Raw genomic sequence first — 19629 nt, 5'->3', positions numbered from 1 at the left:
CTCCTTATAGTCTAAGAGAAGAATTTCTGATATTTGTGTTTGTCTTAACTCTTCTTCTTTTGCAATTTAATCACTCTATGCATTTATTAACTAATATTATGTAGTAGGAATAAGAAGAAAAGCTCAAAAACACTCTTTTTTATTTATTTATTTATTTTTAGTGAGTCATAGTGAGGGTACAGTTACAGATTCACACCTCTTCGTGCTTATTTTTCCCTCATGCAATGTTCAAGAGCTCATCCCTCCACCAGTGTACATTCTCCACCACCAATGAACTCAGTATCCCTCCCACCCCCCAATCCCATTCCCCTCCTCCCCACCCCACTTCTGTGGCAGGGCATTCCAATTTGTTCTCTCTCTTTTTGGGTGTTGTAGTTTGCAACAGGGGTATTGAGTGACCATAGTGTTCAGTTTCGAGTCAACTTTCAGCACGCATCTCCCTCCCCGCGTAGGATCTCCAATCACATTTTACTTGGTGTTCTCTTCTCTATCTGGGATGACTTTCCACCAACATGTGAGGCCCACTTCCAACCATGGAGCCAACCTCCTGGCATTATAAACTACTATCCTTGTGTGTAAGTCTCCTTCTCTGTTATTTTACATTCCACAGATGAGTGAAATCTTTCTATGTCTGTCTCTTTTTCTGGCTCATTTCATTTAGCATGATACTTTCCATGTTGATCCACTTATATGCAAAGTTCATGACTTCATCTTTTCTAACAGCGGCATAGTATTCCATTGTATAGATGTACCAAAGTTTCTTTAAGCAGTCAACTGTCCTCGGGCACTCGGGTTTTTTCCAGATTCTGACTATTGTAAACAGTCAGAATTAAGTTCAGAGCAATGAACATATAAGTGCAGATATCATTTCTTTTTTTTAAATTTATTTATTTTTAATTAATGAATCACCATGAGGGTACAGTTACGGATTTATACACATTTGTGCTTATACTTCCCTCATACAAAGTTCGGGAACCCATCCCTTCACCAGTGCCCATACTCCACCACCAGTAAACCCAGTATCCCTCCCATCCTCCCCAATCCCATCTCCCCCCATCCCACCCTGTCACTGTGGCAGGGCATTCCCTTCTGTTCTCTCCCTCAAATTAGCTGTTGTGGTTTGCAATAAAGGTGTTGAGTGGCCACTGTGCTCAGTCTCTAGCCCTCATTCAGCCCGCAACTCCCTTCTCCCAAATGGCCTTCGACTACATTATAGTTGGTGATCCCTTCTCTGAGTTGCCCTTTCCCCAGAATGTGAGGGCAGCTTCCAAGCCATGGAGTCAACCTCCTGGTACTTGTTTCTACAATTCTTGGGTGTTAGCCTCCCACTCTGTTATTCTATATACCATAGATGAGTGCAATCTTTCTTTGTCTGTCTCTCTCTTTCTGACTCATTTCACTCAGCATGAAACTTTTCATGCCGATCCACTTAAATAAAAAATTCATGACCTCCTTTTTTCTAACAGCTGCATAGTATTCCATTGTATAGATGTACCAAAGTTTCCTCAACCAGTCATCCATTCTAGGGCATTCGGGTTTTTTCCAGATTCTGGCTATTGTAAATAGTGCTGCGATGAACATACATGTGCAGATGTCGTTTCGATTATACATTTTTGCCTCTCTGGGATATATTCCCAGCAGTGGTATTGCTGGGTCAAATGGGAGCTCAATATCTAATTTTTTGAGAGTTGTCCATATTGTTTTCCAGAAGGGCTGAACCAGTTGGCATTCCCACCAGCAGTGTAGAAGGGTCCCTTTCTCCCCACATCCTCTCCAACAGCGGTTGCTTTTGTTCTTTTGGATGTGCGCTAGTCTCTGTGGTGTGAGGTGGTATCTCATGGTTGTTTTGATCTGCATCTCTCTGATGATTAGTGATGTAGAGCACTTTTTCATGTGCCTTTTGGCCATTCGTATTTCTTCCTTGGTAAATTTTCTGTTCATTTCTTCGCCCCATTTTTTGATGGGGTTGGATGTTTTCTTCTTGTAGAGTTCAACCAGTGCTTTATATACCATTGATATCAACCCCTTATCTGATGGGTATTGTGTAAATATCCTTTCCCATTCTGTGGATAGTCTTTGTATTCTGGTCACTCTATCTTTTGCAGTGCAGAAGCTTTTTAGTTTAATGTAGTCCCATTTGTTGATCTCTGTTTTTACTAGATTGCTTAGTTCCGTGTAGCCTTTGAAGATACCTTTATCTTCAATATCGTGGAGGGTTTTGCCGACCTTGTCTTCAATGTACCTTATGGTTTGTGGTCTAATGTTGAGGTCTTTAATCCATTTTGATCTGACTTTTGTGCATGGTGTCAGGTCAAGGTCTAAGCCCATTTTTTTGCATGTGGTTGTCCAGTTGTAAGTGCAGATATCATTTCGACTATACTTTTTTGTTTCTTCAGGATATATCCCAAGAAGTGGTATTGCTGGATTAAATGGTAGCTCAATTTCTAATTTTTTGAGAATCGTCCATATTGTTTAACAAAGGGGCTGGGCCAGTCGGCATTCCCACCAGCAGTGTAAAAGGGTCCCTTTCTCTCCACATCCTCTCCAACAGTGGTTGCTTTTGTTCTTTTGGATGTGTGCCATTCTCTGTGGTGTGAGGTGGTATCTCATGGTAGTTTTGATCTGCATCTCTCTGATGATTAGTGATGTAGAGCATTTTTTCATGGACCTTTTAGCCATTTGTATCTCTTTCTTGGAAAAGTTTCTGTTCATTTCTTCAGCCCATTTTCTGATGGGGTTGGATGTTTTCTTCTTGTAGAGTCCAACCAGTGCTTTGTATACCCTTGATATCAATCTTTTATCAGATGGGTATTGGGAAATATCCTTTCCCATTGTGTAGATTGCCTTTCACAAACACTCTTTGTAATTTCAAAAGTCTCAAAGTGAAAACAAAGCGGTGAAGAATTGCTAGAATTCTAGGGTCCTGGCGGATGCATTTCTGGGGACGTAGACCTCTAATTCCTGGAGGAAGGGGTCTCATTCTTAGAGGAGCCATGGCTATCAGCGTCCTTCCAGTAGGAGGAAGTCCAGTTGGAGGGTCCAAAAGTGGTGGCGGCACCATAATACCTGGAAGTGAGATGGCTCCAGGGGTGGCGGCTTCCTCAGTCCTGCTTGGTATTGTGTTGGGATTCCAGTAATACTGGCACTAATAGCAGCCACAGCAGCTGCAACCGTGCCTCTTTCCTGGTCATTATGTGTTGGGATGGCCCATCAAGTCCTCAGACCGGGTCAGCAACCCAGCTGGAGCTGGGGGAGTTGGGGCACCAGCTGGAACACCTGTGACAGCTGCCCTGTCAACCGCAGGGGCTCCTGCAGCTCCAGGAGGAGCTAGGCGGTGCTGGTATCTTTGGGAGGTGGTTCTTTCACAGTCACGGACACCAAGTTCCCCCACATAACAATACCAACCCCTAAACTGCTTTACTTCATGCCCCACTGTTTTGCATTCTTCAGATTAATCCTCCTGGACTCATATAATCACAGCAAATCAAGTTCATATGCTTGTCAAAAACCTTGAATGTGTCAATGAAGATTCGGTCCTCCTGCAGGATACAGCTCATTCTATAGTGAATATGCTGCAGCATCTTTCAGCTCTTTCCTATAGTCATGATTGCTATTCCAGCCAATCATATGTGCACAGTAATGTTTCAGGATCTTTAAAACCAAAAAGAAAGGTTGCAGATAAAGGTATGATGCAGCTTCTCCTACAAACAATGCAAATTGGGAAGCTTCAATCAGTAGACAGAGCCTGAGATTTTTCACTTGGGATCAACTACCTTGATGTTGCAGTTATGCTTTCACCACCTCTTGGTGTCTCAAGTTAGAATGCCTGTCTCAGTTCTGCTTGGGTAATTCACCTCAGGTACTTGCTGCTGAGATCACCGTGGGTACGGCTGACACACTTGATTGCTCAGAGACTTTATTCTTCTATATGTGAGCTGCACTTACACATCTGGTGCATGCTCTTCTGTAGTCCATCTCAGAGGTAAGCTGTGTCTGGTTCTCTCCATCACACCGTTAGCCACTCCTTGGCTTATTGAGCAGCCACACAGTTCTATGTCTTAGCTCTTCTATCTCTCTACACCTTCCCACATTCTATGGCAACTGCCCACATATCCTTACAATATTTGGAAGCAATCCCTTTCTGTTTTGAGTTCATAGGAGGTGTGAAGAAGCATTTCCTGGGACCTAAGAGCAAGGTTAGCCACAAAAGTGCATGATTAAAATATGAAAAGGATATTTAAGTACGGCCAAAAAAAAGCATATTAGGGATCGATAGATTATATAGAAGTGAAATATATAGTAATAACAACAGTCAAAAATACAAGAGGGAGGAAAATGTCCACATTTTAAAAATTATTATACAGAAATGAATATTAGTCAGTGATAGACTGAAATAGTTGATGTAATCCCATCAACGGCCAAGATCAGAGACTAAAACAACCCTCCCGGAAAAGACCGATGCAGAGTCTCTTGCCCCGTGCCTGGGTCTCTTCACCCGGGTCCCTTGGAGTGGGGCAGGTTGAGTTTCCCTCCCCACCCCAAGCAGAGTCCTGGCAGCCAAAGACCTCCGGAACCCAGCTACAGCCATGCTCAAGGTCCCTCTCCACAAGTTCAGACAAGCCTCATGCATAAAGGAACCAGCAGAGGAACCCATGTGTGTGGGATCCGGTGCTGAGATCTCCAAGCCTACTCAGATTGGGACTGGGCCTCCTCCACCCAGACCCCCATTTTCCGGTAGCTTGGCATCCACACCCACAAACTGCCCTCAGTGCTATGTAATCTCATCAACGGCCAAGATCCAGAGACTATAAAACAATGCTCCCAAAAGTGCTAGGCTGCATTCACAGCCTCGAGACCTCTAATAGCCTAGTTCACCGTCTCAGAGAACCTGGCAAGGTACCAAGAGCATCCTGCCCATACAGCAGAGCCTGGCAAGGTTTCCGTGGCATATTTGATATGCCAAATACAGTAACAATGGTGGGTCCCATTCCCCTTACCCTGAAAGAGCCTCCAGCGAGACACCGTTGGGAAGAACAAGTAAAGAGAGGCTTCCAAAATCTCAGGGCTAGGACAAATGGAGACATTACTGGCGCCTGCTCAAGCAATTTAATGATCAACAGGATAACAGTAATACAGTAATACTGAAATAAGTATTTATTACTGAAATAAGTATGTATTGTGAATTCTGGAACAAACACTAAAAAATGAAAGCAGAAATGTCAGACAGTCAACATTGGAGACAAAATTGAATAAGAAATTATAGTTCAAACAATGCAAGGAAATAGTAAATTAAAATATGGAACAGATAAGACAAATAGGAAATAGATTAGTAAAATAGTAGATTTCAACCCAAATAATAACCACATTCAATGTAAATGATCTAAACATGCTGACTAAATGTCAAAGATTGTCAATTTGGATAAAACACAAGAATCAACTACATGCTATTTGGAAGGAAACCACCTTAAATAAAAATATATAGGCCAGTTAAAATTTTAAGAATGGCAAAAGACATTCTATGCAAACCGTGAACCAAAAGGTAGTGGGGTGCCCTATGCACTGGCAGGAGCAAGCCCCATCATCAAACTAGGATTAGCCCCCTGAAGCATTGCCTCTAAACAAAAATAAAAAAATGTGAACAAGCAGAAAGTAGTAGGATATAGTATGTTCTGAAAATTGGGGTTAAATTTTAGCTTCTTAGTAGTGAATCCCTTTCTTCCCTAAACTTCATTTCCTTCCATTTATTTTAAAGGAGGAAAGGCATATCAGAAGTTGGTGGTAAAAATTTAAATGAAGTGATATAAAATATGCTTAATTGTTTACACATAGTGCTTAAGAAAAACTTGCATTTGTTGTATCGTTCTGACATTTCTTGGTTTGCTGTTAAACCTCTAGATTAGACCCCCTGGAAAAGTTTGCCAAATAGTTATGATGTCTGAAGTCATAACTAGGTCATGGTCTAGTCTAGTCTGCCCACGGGAAGGGCACTGGTGTTTTGGTAAGTGAAAAACAAAATTCAGTCTGTAGACCTGTCTGCTGCAAAGAAGGTGAAAAAAATCAGTTGGCCTATCTTTAACTGAACGGTCGGTCCTCTCCCAGCTAGAGAGAGAGAGAGAGAGAGAGAGAGAGAGAGAGAGAGAGACTGGGGAAGTGAGTGGAGCAGGGCGGGAAAGGCACCTGGACGCGGCGGGGTGCACTCATATTGGGCGAGTGAGGAGGCAGCAGCGGTTCGCCTACTTCTGTTGTGACACTACATAAAGATAATGTAACACAGATGCTGAGGATAAATAATTCAGAGGAAAACAAGAGACATAAAACCCGGGCACCATGAACAGCAGCCAAGATATTTGCAAAGGCAGCTCCTACACACCCTTTTCCTGACAAAAGTCTGCATTTGAACTTTATAGCCAGATGTGAAGCCTTAATAGGAAACTGAAAATGTAATAATTCCCTGGGTTGGAAGTTTGTGACACGTTCAGCTCACACTGCTGCTACAAGCACCTGACTCCAAGTGCTTTGTTTTTCCCTTTTATTCATTGCTGCAAACTGCCTCTCTCCTAGGGCCCTCTTCTTAACCACAGTCCTGCGAGTCCTTAATTACTAGGTATCATGATGGCTCTTTACACAACTGAATGTCAAATCCTTGTATGGAATAATACCTGCCAACCACAAATATTTGTTGAATATTTGGCACATGTGACCATACTACAGTACGTGGTCTAGCTTTGCCATGTTTAATCCTTACAAGCATACTTGGAATAAGATTATTGTTTTTTCCCATTGACAACAGGAGGAAACTGAATTGAGTGTTTCAGTGATTGGCCCGAGATCACCTAGTATTAAATAGTAGAGCAAAAATTGAAAACAGGGCAGCCTGGCTCCGAAACCTCTCTTTTTTTAAATCACTGTTCCACTTCTCAGTAAACTCTGTAGCAGTTAGGAGCACTGTTTCAAGGCAGGAAAAGCATCCAATGAACAGGAATTAGGAAAAACAGGAATTACAAATCCGTGGTCACCGTGAACAGCCATGTGGGCTTCTGCATCAGACTTTCAGGGTTTCTGTTCCACTTCCTTCCTGGAATACTCAGGGAAATCTCTGAACCTCTTTAAGCCCCATTTCTCATCAGAATAATAGGGGCATGAAAATGCCCACCTCATGGGTCCCTGTGGGTGTTAAATAAAATTATGCATGTGAGGGCAAAGACCAGTGTCAGCTAAGTGCCCACAAATAGTCGTTAGTGAGTTGCTGACAATTGTTAAGGAGCCTTTGCTTCCATGGGGAGCAGCAGCAGCCAGGGCGCGGCTCCCGTCTTTCCCTCTCTTTGGGAATCATCTACATAGTTTTGTTGGAGAAACAAAATTTAAAAGACCATGTGTATAAAGTGAAAGAGAGGGCCCATTCTGAACAACTACCTGTGGTTATGATGTTGTATAAAACATTGCTTTGGTTTGAATTCTTTTTCAAAGAGGAGAATGGAAGTTATCAGATAACACAGTTGCTTCTTCATAAGGAGGCAGATGGAGTCTTGGCTGCAGATGGCAGCCAAAGTAAGTATGACCAGGGACTAGAGGGATAATACAATGGTTAAGGCCTTGAATATGGCCAACCTGGGCTCAATCCTTGGCATCCCTTGATCTTCTGAGCAAATTCAGGAGTGATCCCTAAGCACAGAGCTAGGAATAAGCCCTGAACACTCCCACATGTAGCCCACTGCCCACCACCACCAATCCCCAAAAAGAAAAGAAAAAATAAAACATGATCACAGAACAAAACATGATCACAGGCTTCTTGGAAAAAAAATGGTATGTACGAGGGCTGGAGATTCACTGGGACAATAGTTCCAGGAGCTGCTGAGTGAGATTCTGTGCAAAGGTGGCCCAGGCCTGAGATGCCCTGGATGTGGGCAAGAGCCCTGTCCTTTCTAGTTTGTTTGATCCTATTCACTGACAATCCTGAACTCTCTTTGTCAGTGAAACAAAGAGAAACAGTGAGGCAAATAGAATCACTCTCCATAATCACCAAAATCCATGTGTATCAACCAAGCTGTAATTTAAGAAATTGCATTTGAAATAAATTCCAGATGCTACCTTTGATTATTAAAAAAATGAACTGAATAGAAAATGTATAAAATATATCAACTTTTATGACTTAGACCAAAGATTATAGAGGGAAAAAATATCCTCAGTATTTTTAAGTAGTCCTCCAGAACCCAGCCACAGCAATGCTCAAGGCCCCACTCCACATGTTCAGACAAGCCTCACACATGAAGGAACTGGCAGAGGACCCCAGGTGTGCAGGACCCGGGGCTAAGATCTCCAAGCCTGCTCGGATTGGAACTGGGCCTCCTCCACTCAGATCCCCCATTTTCCTGTAGCTTGGCAGCCACACCCACAAATTGCCCCTGGCGCCCTGTAATCCCATCAACAGACAACATCCAGAGACTATAAAACCAAGCTCCCAGAAGCGTGACATCTTATAGCCTAGTTCTCCCTCTCCGAGAACCTGGCAAACTACCGAGAGTTTCCTGCCCACATGGGAGAACCTGGCAAGCTCCTCGTGGCATATTCATATGCCAAAAATGGTAATAATGATGGGTCTCATTCCCCTGACCCTGAAAGAGCCTCCAGTGAGGCACAGTTGGAAGGACAAATAAAGAGAGGCTTCCAAAATCTTAGGGTTAGGGCAAATGGAGACATTACTGAGACCACTCAAGCAAATTAATGATCAACGGGATGATGATGATGATGATGATGATGATGATGATTTTAAGCAATTGCTAGAACTTCTACTGCTTATAAAGACCAATATACATCTCAAACACATTTTAATAGTTATACAACAAAAGATATCACAAGTATACCAAAATTTTTCTTTTTACCTTTGAATTCTTTCTGTCAATATTATTTGACAGAAACCCCAAACTGCATATTTTATGAATAATGACATTTAATGTAATGTAAAATGAGTTGTTGTTTTAAAAAAAATTATTAGTGAATCACCGTGAGGTACACTTACAAACTTATGAACTTTCATGTGTGCATTTCAGTCATACAGTGATCATTTACCCATCTCTCCACCAGTGCTCATTCTCCTCCACCAATGTTCCCAGTATCCCTCCCACAACCCCCTCATCCCCCACCGTACCACCCTGCCTCTGTGGCAGGGCATTCCGTTTTGTTCTTTCTCCTTTTGGGTGTTGTAGTTTGCAATTGAGTGGTTTCATGTTCAGTCTATGGTCTACTTTCAGCATGCATCTTTCAACCCAAATGGGTCCTTCTAACATGCTCTATTTGGTGTTCCCTTCTCTCTCTAAGCTGCCTTTTCCCTTAGCATGTGAGACCAGTTTCCAAGCTGTGGGGCAGACTTCCTGGTCCTTATCCCTACTACACTTGGTTGTTAGTCTCCCCTCTGTTACTTTATATTCCATAGATGAGTGCAATCTTTCTATGTCTGTCTCTCTCTTTCTGGCTCATTTCACTTAGCATGATACTTTCCATGTTGATTCACTTATATGAAAATTTCATGACTTCATCATTTCTAACAGCTGCATAGTATTTCACTGTGTAGATGTACCAAAGTTTCTTTAACCAGTCGTCTGTTTTGGGGCACTTGGGTTTTTTCCCAGATTCTGGCTATTGTAAACAGTGCTGCAATGAACATATAAGTGCAGATGTCATTTCTACTATACCTTTTTTCCTCTGCTCGATATATTTAGTCTTTTAAACTTTTCTTGCACAATGTGCTTCTTGAAGGAAGACTCATACTTCACTCACACAGGAAAGTTTCTCTAACCATATGTTAGAGAAGTATTTTATAAGCTAAGTTGTCTAATTGGGATTCCCTCAATACTTCTGTGAAATTTTAGGTAAATCTAAATTAAGTCTGATTTATACTCTTCTAAAACTGAAAAGCAATAGAGCTTTGTTTTTATACATATATCATAATATTAGTCAGTTTTCTTTTCATTTCACATCTACCTGTTTATTCTTTCTTTTGTGGTGTCCCACTTCCCAAGTGGTATTCAGGAGGCCTGGGGAGGATTCTCAGCCAACTAAGCTAGCAGCAGTTCAGGGAAGAGGCCTGAGGTTACAATGCTTTGAGGCCCTAAAGAGCACTGTGGGGGGAGCCTCGCAATTAGCTGGAACACCCTGGTAGTGCTCAGGGGCCTCCAGTGCTACCCTTTCCAGTGCTTAAGGAACCATATGTTGCTAGGGATGGAACAAGGATTGAACCTAGACACAGCATGCACCCTAACTTTTGTATTATCTCTGGCCAATATATGCTTATTCATTTCTTTGTATACTTAAAATTATTTTGAGTTTATCTTATCCATACCTACTTATGATTTAAGTCTAAAATTATATCTTACGCTTATACCTTCATGACAATAAAATTGATAAAAATTAATACACTATACATATCGAAATATATACTCATGATCTTATCCATCTATTCATAGGTTTTTACATGCACAGAGACACAAACATATGCCTCAAAAATACATACAAAAGTTAAAAAGAAACAACAAGCAGGATTTTTTTGGTATGGCTATTATGGCTACCAATTTCATAAAGTGGATAATACTAAAATCAAGATCTGGTTGTTTGTACTCAAGAGATAAGAGTTACTACAAGGGGAAAAAAACAAAAAAAAGTGTGGTTCTAACATTTATTGAGGTATTAGAAAACAGATAAGATAGTGATCCTCCCAACCTATCTTATCTGCCAGTTGAGATTTGAGATGTTTAAGGGGCTGGTGGAGTAAATAAATAAACACAGAAAAGGGAGATGAACTGATGGTATTGAAAGTCAGTGGTTTGATGAAGTCACGGGGATATGCCAATCTATTTTCTGTGAAGCTTCAGACAACACCACTGTGTAACATCTGCTTTGGGTGATCTGTGTGATCCCATTGGGGATAGGGCATCTGTTGTTTGTTCTTTTCCTCTATTCTGTGATTGGCTCTGACATTAACATGAGACATACAGTTTATAAGAAAAAAAATTAGCCTTAGAAGAAAGTCAAAAGCAAAGGTTGTAAAAAGGGTCTAAAAAGTTCAATGAAGAACAAGATGTAGTTTCTAGTGCCTGCACACTTTTCAATACTTATCTACCTTAATTACAAAGCAGCTACATAAATCTAAATACTATTGCTGCACTTACTGTGATAAGCACTTCATTTATTTAATTTAATCCAAAACATAGCCCAAATGAAGTAGGTACAATTATTATGTACATTTTACATAAGAGAAAATGAGGTTTCCAAGTACTAACATTGAACATCCAGTAAAATCAGAAAGGGTGCTGCCTCTCCCAAAGCCCTAAGTTTTGCCTTAAGTTTTGTTAGTCACTTATCCATCTTTCTTAGAGATAATCCAATCAGCTTATCTGCTCAGGGTTGATAGAGAAATAGAAAGACCATCTCAATGCACATTTTAGTGTTAAAATTAGGACAAGAATACATATTCATATTCAATGTTTAGTGTTTTTTGGGGGAGTATAGGATCATCATTCTCGTGTTACGGCTGTTGGGTGGGATTAATTCATATTTCCATCTACACTTTACAAAAGTAAATTATCAGCATCGCTTAAAAACATATCTATTCCAACAACAATTAGCTTATAGACTGTGCTATAAGTCCATCACAATACCAAATTGTAGAATGCTGCTCTATGCTCATGTGAAGCCTGTGAAGATTCCATTTTTACTAACTTGTAGAGAATAGGCCTTTCAGATATGTTTTATTTCACTCTGCTGCTGTATAATTCATCCATTCATTCTGTCTTACCCTCTAATATGGAAAGAATTCACTCTTCAAATTCCATAGGAGTGGTCTTCATTTTTCTGAATGTAGAACACACATCCAAATACAAACACTTGAGCTGCACTGCTGAAGCCAGCAATAACCAACCACCAGCTAATTACAGTAGAACCACCTGTGGTGGCTGCAGTGTGTCTGTCCAAGATCTTATGCTTTTCTTATGTTCTTACTCAGGTCTTGTCACTTTAAATACAACTGTTCATTGCCCTAATTGATGTGCAGTGGGTTCTGAGAATGGATCAGGGAACAAAAGCAGTCCCTGTTCTCATTGAGTTTTATGTTGGAGATGGGATAAGGCGTTAAACAGATAATTACATACACTATTTTGGTGTATCATGGTCCATTTAGTAGAGACACAGACAAACAAATGACAAGCAAATTGAACTACTATGACAGATAAACATTTTCTCTTTCCTTTATGTAATTCACTGTCCTTTTCTTAGGCGACATGATTAGCGTATTCTGTTCACATTACCAGCAACTACTAAATGCCCTGGAAACACCAGATGTTAACTCTAAAATGAATGGCATCTGGTACATAAGAAACAACACATAAAAGAGCAGGGCTAGGCTCTTAAACATGCCCTGAGACATCTTGAAGGATCTTGGGGAATTTTAGGAAAAGATGAGCAACTGGTACTCCATCAACTTTTTCCTTCTGGGAGTTGTCTATGGCTTCAATTTTTCACAATGATGGTTTCTTTCAGAGCCTTTATCAATACTGTAAAATCTAGTACTATGATCACATGGTCGGAGACAGGCTTTGGCAAGTTACTAGAAAATTAGTTCTGTTCAAATTCTTATCTAAGTGTTCAGTCACTAAAGTCAATTGAATTCTCATCAATGCAAGAAACAGAGATTCAAAAGTCATATGCAAGAGATCTGCAGCATTAGATACTGGTGGTGCATCACTGACAGAATGAGTTCTATCTCAATGGCATAGAAATAATGGTCTGCAGTTCATTTTCTTATTTCTTTAGTTGCATGGTTGCTTTAAAACTTAGATCTGTCTTTGGAAAATTAATAGCAATTAAACATCCTTCAAAGGACAAAACAGATTTCTCTTCCTAAAATATTTTATAGATTTATTTTCCTGGATGGAGATACAGGTTTTCATTCACATTTGATAAAGGAGTGGTGACTTTTCATGAGCTTTGTTATTCACAGCACTATTTTCCATCAATAAACTAATAAAATAATGCCACAATCAATGGAGAAAAATTTTCCCCCAAATATGTCCTAATTTTGATAAAAATTCCAAGGAAAACCAATAATCACACTTTGACCTTTTTGCGGGGTGTAGGATAATGGGACTTTGTTTCTGTTTTTAGCCTAAGTTAGGTTGCCAAAAAAATTCTCTACTGTGATTGCATAGAGCATTGGCGTTTGGTATGACATGGATGTGACACTTAATGTTCCATGCCTTGAATATTAATAGAGGGGAGAGTTAGAAAGAACTGTCCTGGGGGCAAATAGACTTCTAGTTTTCTTTGCTTTTCTGCTCTCATCTCAGAGGGGATTATACTGCCTGAACAACTGCAGGCAAACATCCCTTCCCACTCAGCAACAGATCTGGAAAAAAATTATATAATATTTTCTACAGAATTTTCATAATTACAGTTAATATTGTGGGTCATTTTAAGAAAAATTTAACAGTGAACTCTTACCACTTTTTCTCTTATATGTTGCCATAACAACATTATGTTCATAAGGAACTGGTGAATAGCATAAATCACCCTGGCTTATAATCACTTATAACTTCATCTTACCAATGGAAAAATATTTCAGTGATTCACTTATTTCCTGTTCCTAAGTTTTATATCATTAGCTTGATACATGGTGTAAGAGCTTTAATTTGATAGTGTTAATATTTGCATTGAGGAACCAGACACAGCACTAGTAACTTCTTGGAAAATATAAGGGGGTTAACATCAGAGGATTTATGGGAGAGGATGGGAACCTTGATCTTAAAGTAAGACTAGAACTGGGTAAACTTGACAAAAGTAAAATTTTGGATTCTGACATCATTATTCATTCTTTATTTCTTTATAAAATTGATGATCCTTATTTTTATACATATACTTACCCCTTTGCCTATATTTAACTTTTGGGTTCCGCATTGAATTTGTGTATTATGATACATGAATAACAGATTGGTTGAGAGTGAAACATTGGGGGACTACAGAGACAGTACAGCAGGTAAGGTGCTTGCCTTGTGCACAGCAGATCTGGGATTAATTTCAGGCACACTATATAGTCCCTCAAGCCCATCACAAGTGATTTTTAAGTCCAGAATAAGAAATAAGCTCAGAATTCTCAAAGTGTCACAGCCTTATATCATTCAGAATAAATCATCTTTATGCTAGGGTAATTGACCCTAAATTTCAATTTCTTTTTTTAAAGAGTCGTTTTTTGTGCCTAATTATATCCATGGAGAGTTGAATATTGCCATCGTCAGTATAACCCAGGAATTTAAATTGGCAGAACAGATGCTAATTGAACCACTATACATTATTTTGAGGGGAAACAATAAATACATTACAAAGCACTCACAAGTTTTTACAATTATACAAGGCCAATAGTTCAAGTCCCTGTTCTTACTTCATTGCTAAAATCACCCATACATGTGTTCAAATATTTGTGATCAATCTTAGTGATTACTTTGGTCTGAAACGCATAAATGCTAAAGAAATGCTTGCTGACTCAGTGATTAGGTAAATAATGAGTAAATGTTTATATGTATTTTTGTACTTATTTGAGAGGACTGGAGCGACAGTGCAGTGGGTAGGGCATTTGCCTTGCACACGGCCGACCCAGGTTTGATTCCTCCGTCCCTCTCAGAGAGTCCGGCAAACTACCGAGAGTATCCCACCCACATGGCAGAGCCTGGCAAGCTGCCCGTGGGCATATTCGATATGCCAAAAACAGTAACAAGTCTCACAATGGAGACGTTGCTGGTGCCCAGTCGAGCAAATCGATGAGCAATGAGATGACAGTTCAATGCAGTGCTACTTATTTGAGAAGTACCAGCTATTTTAGTAATTTAAGTTTCATCATTGATATCATTGTGCCTCATTTCCTTTCTAATTATCAGAATGGTTATCATCTATTTAGTATTAATCATGTGCCAGGCTTCTGGTTATCTGTTTTAGAGATACATTTGGTCATTATAACAATCCTGTAGAATAACAATTATTATTATTATATATTCATGTTTCAAAATTGGATATTGGATAAACAATTTTCCCTATCCCGTGGGCTGTCTCTGCATCTTGGTCACCATTTCTTTTCAAGTGCAGACGTTTCTTAGATTAATGTAGTCCCATTTGTTTATCATTGCTGCCACTTGCTTTGTCAGTGGTGTTTCATCTTTGAAGATGCCTTTAGCTTCAACGTCATGAAGGGTTCTGTCTATGTTTTTCTCCATGTATCTTATAAATTCAGGTCTGATATTGAGGTTTTAATACATTTTAATCTGACTTTTGTGCCTTTTTTTGCATGCAGCTGTCCAGTTTTACCAGCACCACTTGTTGAAGAGACTTTCCTTGCTCCACTTCACATTTCTTGCTCCTTTGTCAAAGATTAAGTAATATATATTAAAAGGTCTGCATCAGTATTTTCAACTCTATTCCATTTGTCTGCAGGTATATCTCTATTCCAATACCATACTGTTTTAATTACTACTGCTTTGTGGTACAGTTTGAAATTGGGGAAGGTAGTGCCTCCCATCTTCTTTTTCCCAAGTATTTCTTTAGCAATTAGTGGGGGTCCATTGTTACATATGAATCTCAGGAGTGTTTTGTCTATTTCTTTGAAAAATGTCATGAGTATCCTTATAGGGGAGGCACTGAATCTGTACAATGCTTTGGGGAGTATTGCCATTTTGACAATATTGATCCTTCCAATCCTTGAGCAAGGGACGCATCTCAATTTTCTCTTGTCCCCTTATTTTCTGAAGTATTCTTTTATAGTTTTCTTTATACATGCTCTTCCACACCCCCCCAATCATGTTCAAGATTTTCTAAGAAATTGAAAAACAGAAACACTTCCAAACAGTTTCTATGAGGCAATATCATCCTAAAGCCAAAAGCAAATAGAGGCACCACAAAAAAAGAGAATTACAGGCCAATATCCCTGATGACCAGAGATGCAAAGATTCTTAACAAAATACTAGCAAGACACTCATCAAAAAGAACATACATCACAACCAAGTGGGATTCATCCTGGGGATGCAAGGATAATTTAACGTTCACAAGTCAATCAGCATAATTCTTTATGTCATTAAAAGAAAAGATAAAAACATATTAATAGATGCAGAGAAAGCATTTGACACGATCCACTACCCATTCCTGATGACAATTCTCAAAAAATGGGAATTCAAGGAACTTTCTTCAATGTAGTCAAAGCCATCTACCAAAAGCCATGGCAAACATTATTCTCAATGAGGAAAAACTAAAAGACACACACCCTAGTTTAAGATGTCAGATCAATGGATTAGAGGTGGTGCCTGGCAAGAAAGTCAGTTCTGGAGTACTCCTGCCTTTTAAAACCTGACATAGGATGTTTCAAAATGTCCCAAAAGGGATTTACTGCTTTTAGTCAGTAACTTAATTTGAAATCAATCACTATTAGCGTAGGGGCTAGAAGGGGCAATTTCAAGAGAGTTTCCCAAAACTTTCTTCTAATAATTGATATTTTGCTTTCTCTAGCTCTTTGACACTCTGGTTAATAAATATAAATTCTGATTTATCCACTGGGTGCTCACAAAGCTTTAAAGAGGTTCACAACCTTAAAGAAGTTCGGAGTTCTCTCAGGGGCAAATACAGGCTTTGTCCTGGCTGCATACTCTGGGGCAATGGAAATAAAGTAGGTCCTTCAGCTTGTAGGTAACGCAAGTGCATCTCAAGTTTCCAATGTAAGAACCATCCTGCCCCCTAGTGGGAGAGATGTCTGTCGCTATCCTCGGTCCTGAAATATCATTGATGATTCAAGACTATTCTCATTACTCTGGGACCAGAATTGAGATATCTGTCTGAGTTGTTTTATTGATTATTCCTCATTTATTTTCTCTATTTTAATTAACAGCAGAGTTAATTTTGTGTTATTATTAATAGTTTAATTTTGTGTAATTGTTGTGGTACAGTAACTTTTCTCGTAATTGTTATTTTTATCTGGAAAGATGAGAAAATAAGTGTTTTGTGGGATTTTCACCCCAATATTGCAGTCTAGACCTAAAATCTAGCTCTTGTTGCTACAAACTGTTGCATCTGTCCCAATTAAAAAGTTCTGAAATAATTATACTTCATTGGTGATGGAGTGGAAGTACCACCAGTAGGGCGTTTGCCTTGAATGTGACTGACTCAGGTTCAGTCCCTGGCATCCCAGATGATTCCAAGAAACACTGAAAAGAGAGTAATGTTTGAACTTAGAGTCAGGAGTAATACCTGAGCACTACCAGCTGTGATCCAGAAACAAAATAATAATTATTATTATACTTAGTAAAGCAGAATCACAGTCTAACCATATCTAGATTTGAACTCTAGCACTTTTTTAAAAAATCTGAATAACTTTTAGAAACTTTAATAATCTTTTGTTTTCTCATCCTTAAAAATAATATTATCAAACTCAGAGAGTCCTAAAAAACCTTAAATTAAGCAATGCTTTTAAAATGTTTTGGACAGGGCTGGAGAAATAATACAGGCTTTAATGTACTTGCTTTGAATGCAGCTGATTTTGGTCCAATCCCTAGTACAGTATATGTTCTCCCAAGGATGCCATGGATGCCTCTGAGCAAAATACAAGAATAAACTCTGATGAGATCTGGGTGTGACCCCAAAGCAAAAAAGTTAAATAAGGGGCTGGAGCAATAGCACAGGTGGGTGTGACCCAGAAAGCAAAAAAGCAAAAACAAAACCAAAAATACCAAAATATATATCTAACCTCAGTTACTAATAGTAGCAATGAATTTTTCTTAATTCCCCATGCAACCTAAACCCCTGTTCCTTAAGACGATCTTTATCCTATTTCATCATTAGTCAAGCTATTTTGTCTTTTGATGAACTGCCTAATAAAGATGACTTATTTATAATTTATAATTCCTAATTTATTTTGTATTAAATTTTGTTAGCTGATATAAATATTTTAATGTAGATGGTTATATGACCTGGACAAATAAATAAACCATAGTTCTAATTAATATATTCCAAATAATAAGCATATTTGAAGAATTATCTTTGGAAAATTTGCAGCTAATCTTATATTCTCTGGATAACATAAACCAGGACTTAAAAATTAGATCAACATTGTTCATTTAATGTTATCTCATATGTAAATATTACTTTATAAAGAAAAAATACTAGAATAAAAGCATTCTGGTCAGGTTAAGATTCAAAACGTCTATACCTTTTAAAGCTTTTTCAGTCTTTTTCCTTAGCCATGAGAAAGAGTGGGGATTACTAAATGAGGTCAATTAAAGGAGTCTGCTAAAGACTAAACACTCAAAATTGCTAGCTGCTGTTATGACTATAATGGCATTATATTAATAACTACTTTTATTGTTACTTTTACTGATAGTATCCTCCTGTGACTCTACTATTCAATATAAGAAAACAAAACAGCACCACTGGTCTTTGTCCTAGTTTGTTGCCAATCATTAAGCATACAATGCTTGCTCACCTGTTTGCTCAGTTTTTACCTGTTCAATCAGATTGCAGGCAGAGATTTTTAGTTGTTATTTTGTTTTTTTCTGTTTTCTTTTATATTGTCAGTACCTAGTACAATTCTTGATCCTTAGTATATATTAAATTAGTGGATAGCTCATCATAGTTGGCTACTTGGAGTAGTGCTTAGTGAGTGATGGGATTATGTAATCCAGAATTTTAAATCGTAACAAAAAGTTAGGCTGACATTGCTCAAATACATCTCTGGAATGTTCAAGTCCAATTGGATATAATCACTCATCATAGTTGCAAATACAAAACAGAGAGTTTTAAGAACATGTCAAGATTCTCCATCTGAAGTTGATGAATGGGTGGAGAATCTGAATCTAAATAGATGCTTTCCCAGAGGAAAAAAAATATATATGTATGTATGTTTATATTAACATACAGATTACTTGAAGATTACTTAACATCATTGATCATTAAAATCATCAGTACAAGACAAACCAAAATCTCAGTGAATATCATCTCATATCTGTTATCATTATTATAATTATACTTAAAATATAAACATAACAAGTACTAGTTATGATACAGAGAAAAAATAACCCTGTACTTGTTGGTGGGATGTAAATTAGCACAGCCATTATGGAAAATAGAATGGAAACTCTTCATAAAATTAAACATAGACCTACCATATGACCCAAGAATTCAATTCTTGGTATTTATGCAAAGAAAATGAAAACACTAACAAAGTAAAGTCATCATATTGTTATCCAGATTTATTAAGATAGAAAAGCACCCTAAGTGTTCAGCAGCGAGTGAAGAAGATGGATGTGTATGCCCATCTTCTTTAGTTATATAAAAACACACAATGGAAAACTACTCCAATGTTTAAAAAATGAATCTGCCTTGTGCAAAAACACACATGAATCTTGCAGGAGCAATGCCAAGCATTGGAAAAGTTTAACAGAAAACAATATATTGTGTGATTTCAATATGTGTGTGATTTAAACAACAAAACAAATATACAACAAAATAACAAAAACTCTATGTACACCAGGAAATAGAAAGATAGTTGTCAGAAGTGACGGAGTTTTAAGGTGGGCATAATGGGTTAAGGGATTCAGAGGATACATCCTAAAAGTG

The 19629-nt window shown here is 38.6% G+C and overlaps 2 pseudogenes; both read right to left on the bottom strand.

Annotated features, from left to right (window-relative positions):
* Window positions 1-3000: 3000 nt before the first annotated feature.
* On the bottom strand, window positions 3001-3605 carry LOC105943159 (small nuclear ribonucleoprotein-associated protein B'-like; annotated as a pseudogene).
* Window positions 3606-3769: 164 nt separating this feature from the next.
* On the bottom strand, window positions 3770-4007 carry LOC101543666 (SNRPN upstream reading frame protein-like; annotated as a pseudogene).
* Between the last annotated feature and the right edge of the window lie 15622 nt (window positions 4008-19629).

This window comes from Sorex araneus, chromosome 4 (assembly GCF_027595985.1).
Source record: "Sorex araneus isolate mSorAra2 chromosome 4, mSorAra2.pri, whole genome shotgun sequence".
NCBI classification, from domain to species: Eukaryota; Metazoa; Chordata; class Mammalia; order Eulipotyphla; family Soricidae; genus Sorex; species Sorex araneus.
The sequence above is the reverse complement of the archived record's forward strand: the minus strand, read 5'-3'. Positions and strand labels throughout refer to the sequence as shown.